Here is a 10,398-nt window from a genome sequence, read left to right as displayed (position 1 = left end):
TTCTTTCTGTTTACATAAAAACGGACTTATTGGTCCTGCAAATCTATATAATGTCCGACGTGAATGCTCTTGTGTCACCTAAATTACTTTCCCACTTTTGAATTATTAGCGTAGGTTGCCGACAAGCACAATACATATTCTACGTGAATCCTGGGGCTTTTTTCATGTGAAAGACAGGTGATATCTGTCTGTTTTTGCGGACGTACACACCCTGTCAGCTTGATGGCGCGTGGGAGTTACCTTGTCGTTCACATGTGAAAGTAGGCAGAAAGGCAAATTTTTGACATCATGAAAACGGGCACAATAACTCAATGGCGCCTTGTGTCAAGTGGAACACAGAAAAAAGCTTCTGTGACGTATATGCCATTCAGTAGACTGTGGCGACATATTCATAGATTGTTCTTATTTTTCGAAAAGTGTTGCTGAGGCCACTGAAGTTCTTGGCACATCTGTGATCTTTTTCCTAAGAGATTTAAACTTTGGCCATGTACTTTCCAACTCAGCGCTTTTTGTGATAAAGAACTCCATGCTTCCTGCAGAGTTTTTTAGGGCCTACAGAAAAAAATCGCTTTGAACACACCCAACATCGACCATCCTAATTAATTTTTCCAGCAAAAAATGTACAAAGCAGGAAAACGTTTTATGGCCGTTTAACTGGTAAGCTCGTTCGGAATGGCAAACAATAAAAGGAGCGTAACAAATGTTACCAAACAGGTCATCATCACTTCAGAAGTTCACGTCTTTAGCACAACCGGTAATGTAGCATACCATTTCTGAGTAGATCTGATTTGGCAAAACATGGTAGTTTTGATATGCACGCAGCCCCACACTTAGAAGTATTTCGCAGTTGCAACACAGTGAGTAAAGTGGAGGGAACATTGATCGCCTTTGGAAGTTACAACACCCACCACTGCTCTTTATTTGTATGAGGATACGTCCAGTTGATAATACATTGTAAAATAGATGAAGAAAAGTGCAACATTCAGACTCGTGTAATTATCACAGAAAAGGCTACGTGGTAGGTAATTGCCGGATTGACCATACCACGAAAAACCAAGGCAATTTTGTCCTTTATCAAAGGATAAAAACGTTTTGTTAGACATCTACCCATCATTACATCTGCCAAGAAATCTTCGACTATCGCATTAGTGCGCCCTCCGAAAGTTTTTTCAAACATTTCAATTATTTCTCCAGAGATCTTGGTTGGGTTCATGTTCAGCTTCTTAATCGACTCATACTACGTGATAGCGAAGTCATTAGCTAAGCTTTTAAGCAGTCAACGTAGTTGAATGCCTCATCATGTGCCCGAATAAATCTGATAGGGCTGTTTATCTTCTATCATTACACATGGCTTTTTACAAAGCGCTGATAAGCGGTTTCTCAGAATTACCAAGACAGCTTCGTGCAATATCACGTTCCCCGGGGCGTTTGAATTTTTCCAAATGCTCTGTCTGTTCTAAGTTAAGCCGAATAGGCAGTGCGTAACATTTGGGTTAAACCTCCTTCACCAGCAGCTAGCGCGCTAAAATTGATGGAATTATCAGGCCACACGAGACGTCCGCGTACCAGTGACATTCAGCCTAAGAGTCTCCTTGTTTCCCTAGTGGAAAAAATACCCTTCAATTCGCTGGGAACTGTCCCGAAGTCCACGACCGATTTAACACTACGAAGGTCTCTTTGGATTGGAGCACTTCCAGAAGTTCCTCGACTATGTGTTCTTCTTTGGCGCCACAGTGTTTTGCACGTATATTCACTACGGTTGTTGTTTTAGCCAGTTAAAGTGCACACTTGATGCTTACCTAACGTTTGGAACTACCCTTCAACTTCACTTCATTAGTTACAACTTTCGGCATTACAAATGTTGAGTTTCCACGTACCATCCACTTGAGTCATCCTAGTATCATGTCGATGCGTAGCAAAGAACTAAGACCTGCAACTACATCCTCTCATTTTAGTTTGGTTACACTCCCTCCACATCCCACTTGACTGTCCCTGTACTTGCTGCACCGATTGCCTGTATTCGACCGACTTGATTGGTTATTTGTTCAGTCTGTTTAGAGAGCACTTTGCACGAGGTTTATTATTCACTAGCAATTTGAAGAATTAATGGGCGCTAATGAACCACCTGATCTTTGATAGATTTAAATAGACCGTATATTGCAAACCAGAGGATATGTTTTAGACACGCATAGCGCATCATCGTGCAACCACTCTTGCAATTTTGACAACGCTTAATTCTCAGCACCATGCAGACGTGTGGGATAACATCTGAGTGTCGTAGATACCGGTCCATCTCAGCAGGCCAATAATACATTAGCAAAAAATGTCAGGTTAGATTATTTGAAGCTACAGTGTGGCCGCGGTATCAACGTAATTTTTTCAGCAGCAAACGTAAGACGCGGAATGAACTGAAACTGGAGTAGAATTATGCAAGCAAAGAGTGTGACGTCAAACGGCAAACAGATGAGAAAACAATACGCTTACCTGGAACTGGCACGACAAACTTTGCATCTAGCACAACTTTCATGATAGATTTGACTTGCGTAGGTGAGGCATTGTCCGGCGGGAATGATTGCTCCACAAACATGGCACTGGTATTCAATAATCACTCGTGAGTTCTGAAAAGAGTAGTACACCGAGTTGTCATTTATTTGTCGTGATTTCCTTAAGGATAAATAGACAGTGACATATTTAAAACGCCATATTTCATGGCTTTTTGGCGAATTTTTTCTATGGGATTAACGGCAGACCCGATGAATTAAGAATAAACATGCATTCGTGAGCGTATGACTTACTTTTGTTATTGTTCAGTCCATCACAGTAACTCATGCCTGGTAAGGACCTTCGGATTCGAACACCACCGCAACAATAGCAGCACTTGTCATACAATATAGGTGACTTATTCTACACAGATCTAGACCAGATGTAATAAAGGGTGAATTGCAGGCAAGCATCCTGATATCCAGTGAGCTACCGTTTGATCGTGTGCGCTGTGGAGGGTCGAGAAACCAACCTCCATAATTATCACTTTGCTGAATAGAAAATTCGGACAGTTTTATTATAGTCAGGACTCCTGTTATCTATGTTTAATTGAAGCTTGAGAAGAATATAGCAGTCGTTCAGCTGCAGTACCCTTTGAGTGCCTAGCAGCCATGCCACACGAAGGAGGCACAAGGGCCGCTATACTGCCATGTCGCTTAAGTCTAGACAGGGGAAGTCGAGAGACAGGGGTCAGGTTCAAACCACGGACCTTCCGGTCAGTAAATTCGCGCTCTAATCACTTGGTCCATCTCGCCGCTTGAGATGTATATGTTGAACCTAATACACTGTCAGCTATTAGGGACTCAACAATTTGAATAAGGATAAAACTAGTTGGTGCATCCTAACCGTATATAAGATAAAATTTCCTCGCATATTAATTATGTAGTGTATGAGTGCATTAACGCGTACAGAAAGAAGGCCAATTACCAATCATCTACAGCCAAGTAGGCCTGACTGCATTGAGGGGCTGATGCCAATTTCATCGCAAGATACAAATTTCTGCGCCGCGACAGACGGCACAGATAACACTGGTGACATACACACATGTACTTTGCACTTACAGTAAGTGTGTATATGCTGTTTACTTAATCCAAAAAAAATTCTGAACAAGGTCCCTATGGATATTCATTCTGTGACTCTATGGCTCCTTGGAAACCTGAGCAAGGCGTCCCTCCAGGCCTCATGTGGAAAATATATGCTGACTACCTGAAAAGCTGAAATATTGGAATGCACCATATGGCCCATATAACCCAACTGGGAAATTTTGATTTTTTGAATGTGTCTTGCATCTGACCATTGATGAAAAAATGATTGTGCCTCATGATCTCACTGTGATGACAAATAAAATGGTGACCGATGGCGGTAACCTTTTCAGATATTCATCAACCGAAGAAATTAAAAATACAGACTTTGCCTATGTAACTCTATGTGACTAATCAACCTAACTATGTGAGTCCGAAGGCAAAGATGGTCACTCTGGCGTTGACTTGAGGAGCTGAGGTGCAGTAGGTAGTTTGGAAGTTAAACGTTACACTTTGTTCCCATCCACTGCATTCTATTTCCTTCTTTTTTGTTGACACGGAGATTAACAGCGATATACTCACCTAATTTAGTGAAAAATATTGACTGATTTAAACGTGGATACCTGACATCAAAAATGACCACCTTTAGCCGATTACTTAGTGACAACGTTTTTTCTACATATTTGCTCATTCACAGCTTCCAAGTTTACTGCTCCCCGTACCTACTTGCGTAATACTTCAGAGTAAACTGCTGATCAGAACAGAAAAACTGTCTTTGAAATTAACGTCCCGATTTCAGTTTCAGGGAACAATTTCGGTGTTTGAAGAAGACCAGTATAAGGTACCGTTCCATTCTACTCCGTATATTAGAAGCCATACTCAATATATTTTACTAGTGAAATTGTAAGTAAATGGACTTAAAGCTCATGAAACTGAAACCTCGCAACCTCACTGGCAGGCTTCAACCACTTTCAAGTAAAATTTTACTAGTAAACGACATCGAGTAAGGCTTTTATTATACTGAATAAGGTGGAATGGTACCACAGACTTTCCCCTTCAGTCACCGACATTTTTCTCTAGTCCTAATAATCACCATTTGTCACGCGCTCCAAAAGTGAGCAGTTTCTTTCACGCCGAGTATTTATCTCCCAGATAGATAGTTATGTCGCGCATAACTACGCCTTAAACATGCATTGTTGGAGTAAAACGTGCGCAAGCGTCTTGCAAAATTGAAAACCTCCATTGCGTTAAGGATTTTTGCCTTGACGCCGTGATGAGAAGGTGAAAATTGGAAACGGCATAAGCAAAACTTAACACGCAAGGAAAAATTTCTTACTAGCTTGCTGCCGAAGTGACTCTGTAAACCCACAATGCATTAGACTGTGCATCCCATTGTCCTAGTTTCAAGTTTCCGGTTCACTGGTCAGTTTTAAGGTATTCCTTGTGAGTGACCACAATGTCTCTGACAACGGAGGTGTTACAGTCTCCCAAGCGTACGCTTAAGGTTAAGGAGATACACGCTTGGCTGTTTGTATCCACTTTTGACAGAAGGTATCCTGACCTCCACGTTATCTACCTATGGAAATCATAGTCTGATGATCGGTGTGCAGCGTAGGTTCTCCTAGTCTTTTAATGTAGCTTTAATTTTCGACCCTCTTAAATGTAATTTATTGCCGTAAAGAAACATCAGTTTGGCTATTTAACCACCAATGCTACCAGAGCACTTAAAATGGATTCAGGCTGGAGAAATTCTGCTGTCACCAGCAGGTAAAACAAATAAGACGAAACATTCAAGAACAGATCAAGATGTAGCCTTTGCAAAAGACTGCTGTAAACCATAGCACATAAGTTTATCCCGACATTAAAAAAGCTACACATGCCTTTTAACATTCTGTAGTGTGAACAGTCTATTTTTAAGCTAGATTTTGCTCCATTTCCAGCGGGGTGCATTCTTTGAAGGAAATGCCATCTGGAATAAAACCCAAGAATGCATTTGATGCAACTATTTTAACCTCCGGATAAATATATCTCATTAGGTGTTGAAAAGTACTGCCGGGTGAGGCATAGACTTTTGAGCAGGACTACCAAAGTATTTCGTCGGAATACTAAGTAAGACAGAGCTGAGAAGCATGGTAACTAGTCATGTACCATCAGTGAACGTCATTAATTTTTCATTGTCATCTCTGGCTGGGTATTTCTACCGCCACAACTTATTGCTAAGGATTTCGATGCACTTACTCAAAACGCAAATACTCCGTCATCGCACTTATAAACCAAGAGCTTTCGATGAAAAACGTTAATTTGAGTTTATTCTAAACCGGACTTTAGCACCACCTACCTATTATGGCTGGTGCTTTCAGGCAAGACCAATTAAAATTTCAAAGCTTTGAGCAAGTCGTTATACCAGCAGCAGGCATAGGGTGAAGCTAAAATTTGGGCGCCTGCGATCTTGGCAAAGTAGTAGTTTGAACTTTAATGACAAATAGCTTAGCCTTAAACTGACACGCAGTTTTATCATCCAACAAGATGCTCTAGTGGAAGTTGAGGCACATCTATTTGTTTGGTTCTTCAATCGAGGTCTCGGGTAAAGCAGTGGCATTGTTCACCTGTGAACGAAACCGGCTGTTCAGGTGTGATGAGTCAGCAACGTCTAGCACGCACCGTTTGAGCCATATTAACAGACTCGTTTTGCGTGTCTAATGCTCGGAGTTCAATCCGGGGCACGTTTCAAATATACAATGCTGATGAGCTCTGATAGGAGCAAAATTAGTGCCAACCACTTCCTTTCTTTGACATTGACTCATTAGGGTAGTTTGGTCAAGGAAATAGAAGTGCTGTTCTTTCGGGATGGGTCTGAAAATTAAATTTATTGTTAAACTGACCGTGTTGAAAGGAATCTTAACTAAGGAACAAGATATATTTTTATCGTTAACCAACCGAGCTCGATCATGCACATCCAGAAATTGGGAATTGTTGCTCACAGGCAAACAAGCAAATCAATTAATTATGTGATTTTCGTGGGGTAGTCTCCATTTTTGTGAAACAGAAAGGGGCACTTTTGCTTACATTTCATGAGTCTGCTTCAACAGTCCTAATTCCTTCGGGCATCTTTTGTTCATAATCAGCCATAAAACCAAGTTGCATGCATTCATAAACAGTGAAACGACGGGGAAATAGAAAAAACGGCGCGAAGGGGAAGGAGAGTCTATTGACACGGATATTGTCCACAGAAACGTCTTGAATCTGAGCCTGTTTATGATTCATAACATGTTTCAGAAGCATGCTCCTGCTAAGCCCACGTCTTCTCTAGTGTTGGCATCATAGAGAGAAACTGGCCATGCTAGATTGCGACATTCGAGAACCACAACTGGACACATGGCGATACTGAACCTAGAAATAAAGTCTATCCACGGTGTGACTATTGCATGGCGTTACAAGCCTGCGTCGTGACCCATTTTGCTGATGGAAGCTATTTCCATTAGCATAAACTAAAGCGTTTACCACGAATATTTAGCTACAATTTTAAACTAATCTTAGAATACTGATGCATGCCGTTCCGTTGAATGATCGGTTTCTGATAGAACTCTGGCCAAGCAGTCTCTGTGTAGAACTTGTACGCATTGCAGCTGTTTCTAATGCGGCGTACTCGGAGTTTGATTAATGAGTCCCATTAGATTTCTTTGACCCTCACAGAGCCCTAATTCGTCGTTTAAATACAACCTGTCGCACAGTTGATCACAGTTCCCAGTGTAAAAATCGATAAATTTGGATGAAGACCTTGTGAAGAGTTTGATTTTTTCTGTGAGGTTTGTTAACCATTGAATGAGGCAACGTTCGCTGAAGGCTTGCACGGAGAGGTGAATAAGGTAGCCGGACTTACTGTTTCTCTTGTGTAAATTGTCTGCATCAACACTACTTTGTTGTTATGTATTATTCACGTTATTCATGCTTATACTCTGGACTACTTTCCCAAGAAAATGGTAATAACTGCTCAGTTTGATAGTCTCAAAACTTACATGCAAGTTGTGTGATACGGGTTTTGTTCTCTGGTGGGAAATATGATCGTAGGACTGCGAACGGGGAATTCTTCCGGGAGGGGAGTTTCCTGGGGAATAAAGTGTGGGGAATTGTTTGGTTACAAGAAACGCACATACAAGGGGAATACGAAAAGTCTTATTGAAAAACGCAATCACTTAAGAGCTATTTAAACAAAATTTGTTAGTAGGAGTGTTCTTTACATATTTGCGGGGCGTTTTTGCCGCAGTACAAAACTTCATGGTAAACACATTCGCATGAACTATCAAGCATTGCTCATGCATATAACTGTGGGGTAATACTTATGAAAGGATTCTGTAAGAGTATATCAAGAAAACATAACTCATGGTATCAAAAAATCTTCCCGTCATCACATTTCCTGCGAAATTTACACAAAATTACGATCTTGTAGCGGGTACCATTGGAAATCCAGTCGGAGTTTTGGCATTTATAATGAAATTCTGAACACGTATAAAGCCAAATAATACCATTTAATGGCATGAAAAACACCCATTCAAACACCATAACACCTTAACCGCAACTTACCCCCTTTTTACGCGCCAGAGATCAACCAAATTATCAACACGCTTTAGATGTAATCCTAAACTTCAGTACTTTATTGAAACGTGGGATTTTGCAATAATAAATGTTAAATCGTCCAACCTCAACTCACGAAACAAATGTAGCTCATATCGTTCAAGATAAACTCATAACTGCTTCACTTTCATGGAAAAGACTTAGATTGCAGCATTTGAGTACGTTTAAATCAGCGTTATCCCGTCCTATCCTGCGAATGTATTGTGTGTCAAAACCGTGGCTTATTCTCATACTTTATACCTGCCTACTACGAATAGTTTCCAATGTATTTCCACGTGTTGAGCACAGAAATCACTAGCAAAAATACTACTTTTGAAAGTAAATATTAGAGCTTCCTCCAACTAAAATCTGATTCAAAAATTGATTTTTTTGCTAAAACTCAAGGTTTAGATAGAACGATATGAATGCTATACATATCATTCAACTCAAAAATGGTTTAATAGTGCGGAAAAGGAATCACTTTGTGCCTTCGAAAAAGTTTGGTGACAATCGGTAGATTTATTGCTGGGCAACGTTTCGCTTTTGACACAAAACTTCGTCAAGCCAAGTGACTAGGTACCGAGGTTGCTCGAGATTTAAAGCGGAAGTAGAACCAATCAGCTAAGTCAAGCTAAATCTCTGTTGGGTGTCGGCCGAGGGATTTTAGTGTGTTAGAGTGGTTGAACAAGTGTTGGGTCTGTATGGAAACCTACATGCGTTTGGGTCCAGCCTAGGGTCTAGTTATACTGGTTCGGCTTATTTGATGGTTCCTCTTGAACTTTGTTTGAACCTTCTTTCAGTCTGTGTGGATGATCTAGTGCTAAGACAGTTGTGTAAGAGAGATGCAGTGATCCTTGGTTGGTTGGGGTTTGTGTCTTATTATATCTGACAAAAATGCCTCCGTGGAATTCCCTATAGAGAAAATTCTCTTCCAAAATTCTTCCTCTGGACGGTTATACTTTGCATCGAATAAAGCTTCCGTATACATGCCTTTCGTCTTTTGCAAGAAACGTGGGTTTAAACAGCCTAAAAGATGTACTATTTCTTTCCTTCATGAGTGTTTTTGAGTTACAAGTTTCACATATAATCACCGTCTCAGTAGCCGTGTGCGCTGGGTGACGAAAGTTCGGTTGTTTGCAGATATTTATGATAAGTTTACCATAATACACAGAATTCTTCTCTCCAGATCTAGCGATATCGCCAGATGTTCAGTGGCTACACGCACAGCTGACTGAGATATTCTAATTCATCAAGTAATCGATTTTATCATTTGCCCTATTGAGAAACAAAACCTTTGCACATCAATGACATACTGAGCGAATGTTGATTAAAGAGTTCTTCTGGGAGAGTATCACCTAGCAGTACAAGCATCTTAAAAGAATCCCATGAACACCAAGAGGTCATATGTTTTTATTACATTCCACACCCCAATTAAGTATTACAAATATGTGAGGTGTCAAATTGGTGTGACATCCACATAAGTACTAATTCAAGAGAGATAATAGGCTGCTGGGACAGGCTGCAGCGATCACAGTCATCGCACGATCAAGTAATGGATGTTAGACTAAGGAGACTTGTCATCTGAGGTCCAGTTTCTAAAAATTCTAAACCGGTCTCCTTGAAAAATTGGAATCCGCACTCAATTTTTTTGTACCACAGTGGTGGAACAACGATGGATTAAAGCTCTTTAAACCAAAAGGTGTACTCTATTCTTTGGATTCCTTACTTTCATTGACCCAGAAAGTCTAATAGATGAACGCTGTTTATCTCTTGCTTGTCCAGATATTTTGATTTCAGGCGCTATTTCCTTTACTTTTACTTCCGGGAACACACGTTTCCGCCTAAACAAACAAACTTTGTGGTGCAGGTTTTACACTTTCTCTGTGCTAAGATGTTAGAAAAGTTGCGAGTCAAGGAATTCCACCAAATGAAAGCCAAAGTATATTGGCAGAAACAAACTCTTCATAGTTTGAAATCTTATTAGGAAAGAACGTACAATTCACCGTTCGGAACAGTTCAAACCATGCCTTGTAGTTTGCTCACCTGAATCATCGATTGTTGATTGTGATGATGCGTTAGGTGATTGCACACCAACAGGAATAACTTGTGGTCGGATAACTTGGAAGAGAAATTGTGAAGTATTAGTAATCCAGCTATATTTTGCAGGATATTCCATTTAATCGTCTTAGAATGTCAAGGTTAAGGGTTGAGGTTAACCGGTCTG

Source organism: Opisthorchis viverrini, assembly GCF_000715545.1.
Source record: "Opisthorchis viverrini unplaced genomic scaffold opera_v5_112, whole genome shotgun sequence".
Classification (NCBI taxonomy): domain Eukaryota; kingdom Metazoa; phylum Platyhelminthes; class Trematoda; order Opisthorchiida; family Opisthorchiidae; genus Opisthorchis; species Opisthorchis viverrini.
The sequence above is the reverse complement of the archived record's forward strand: the minus strand, read 5'-3'. Positions refer to the sequence as shown.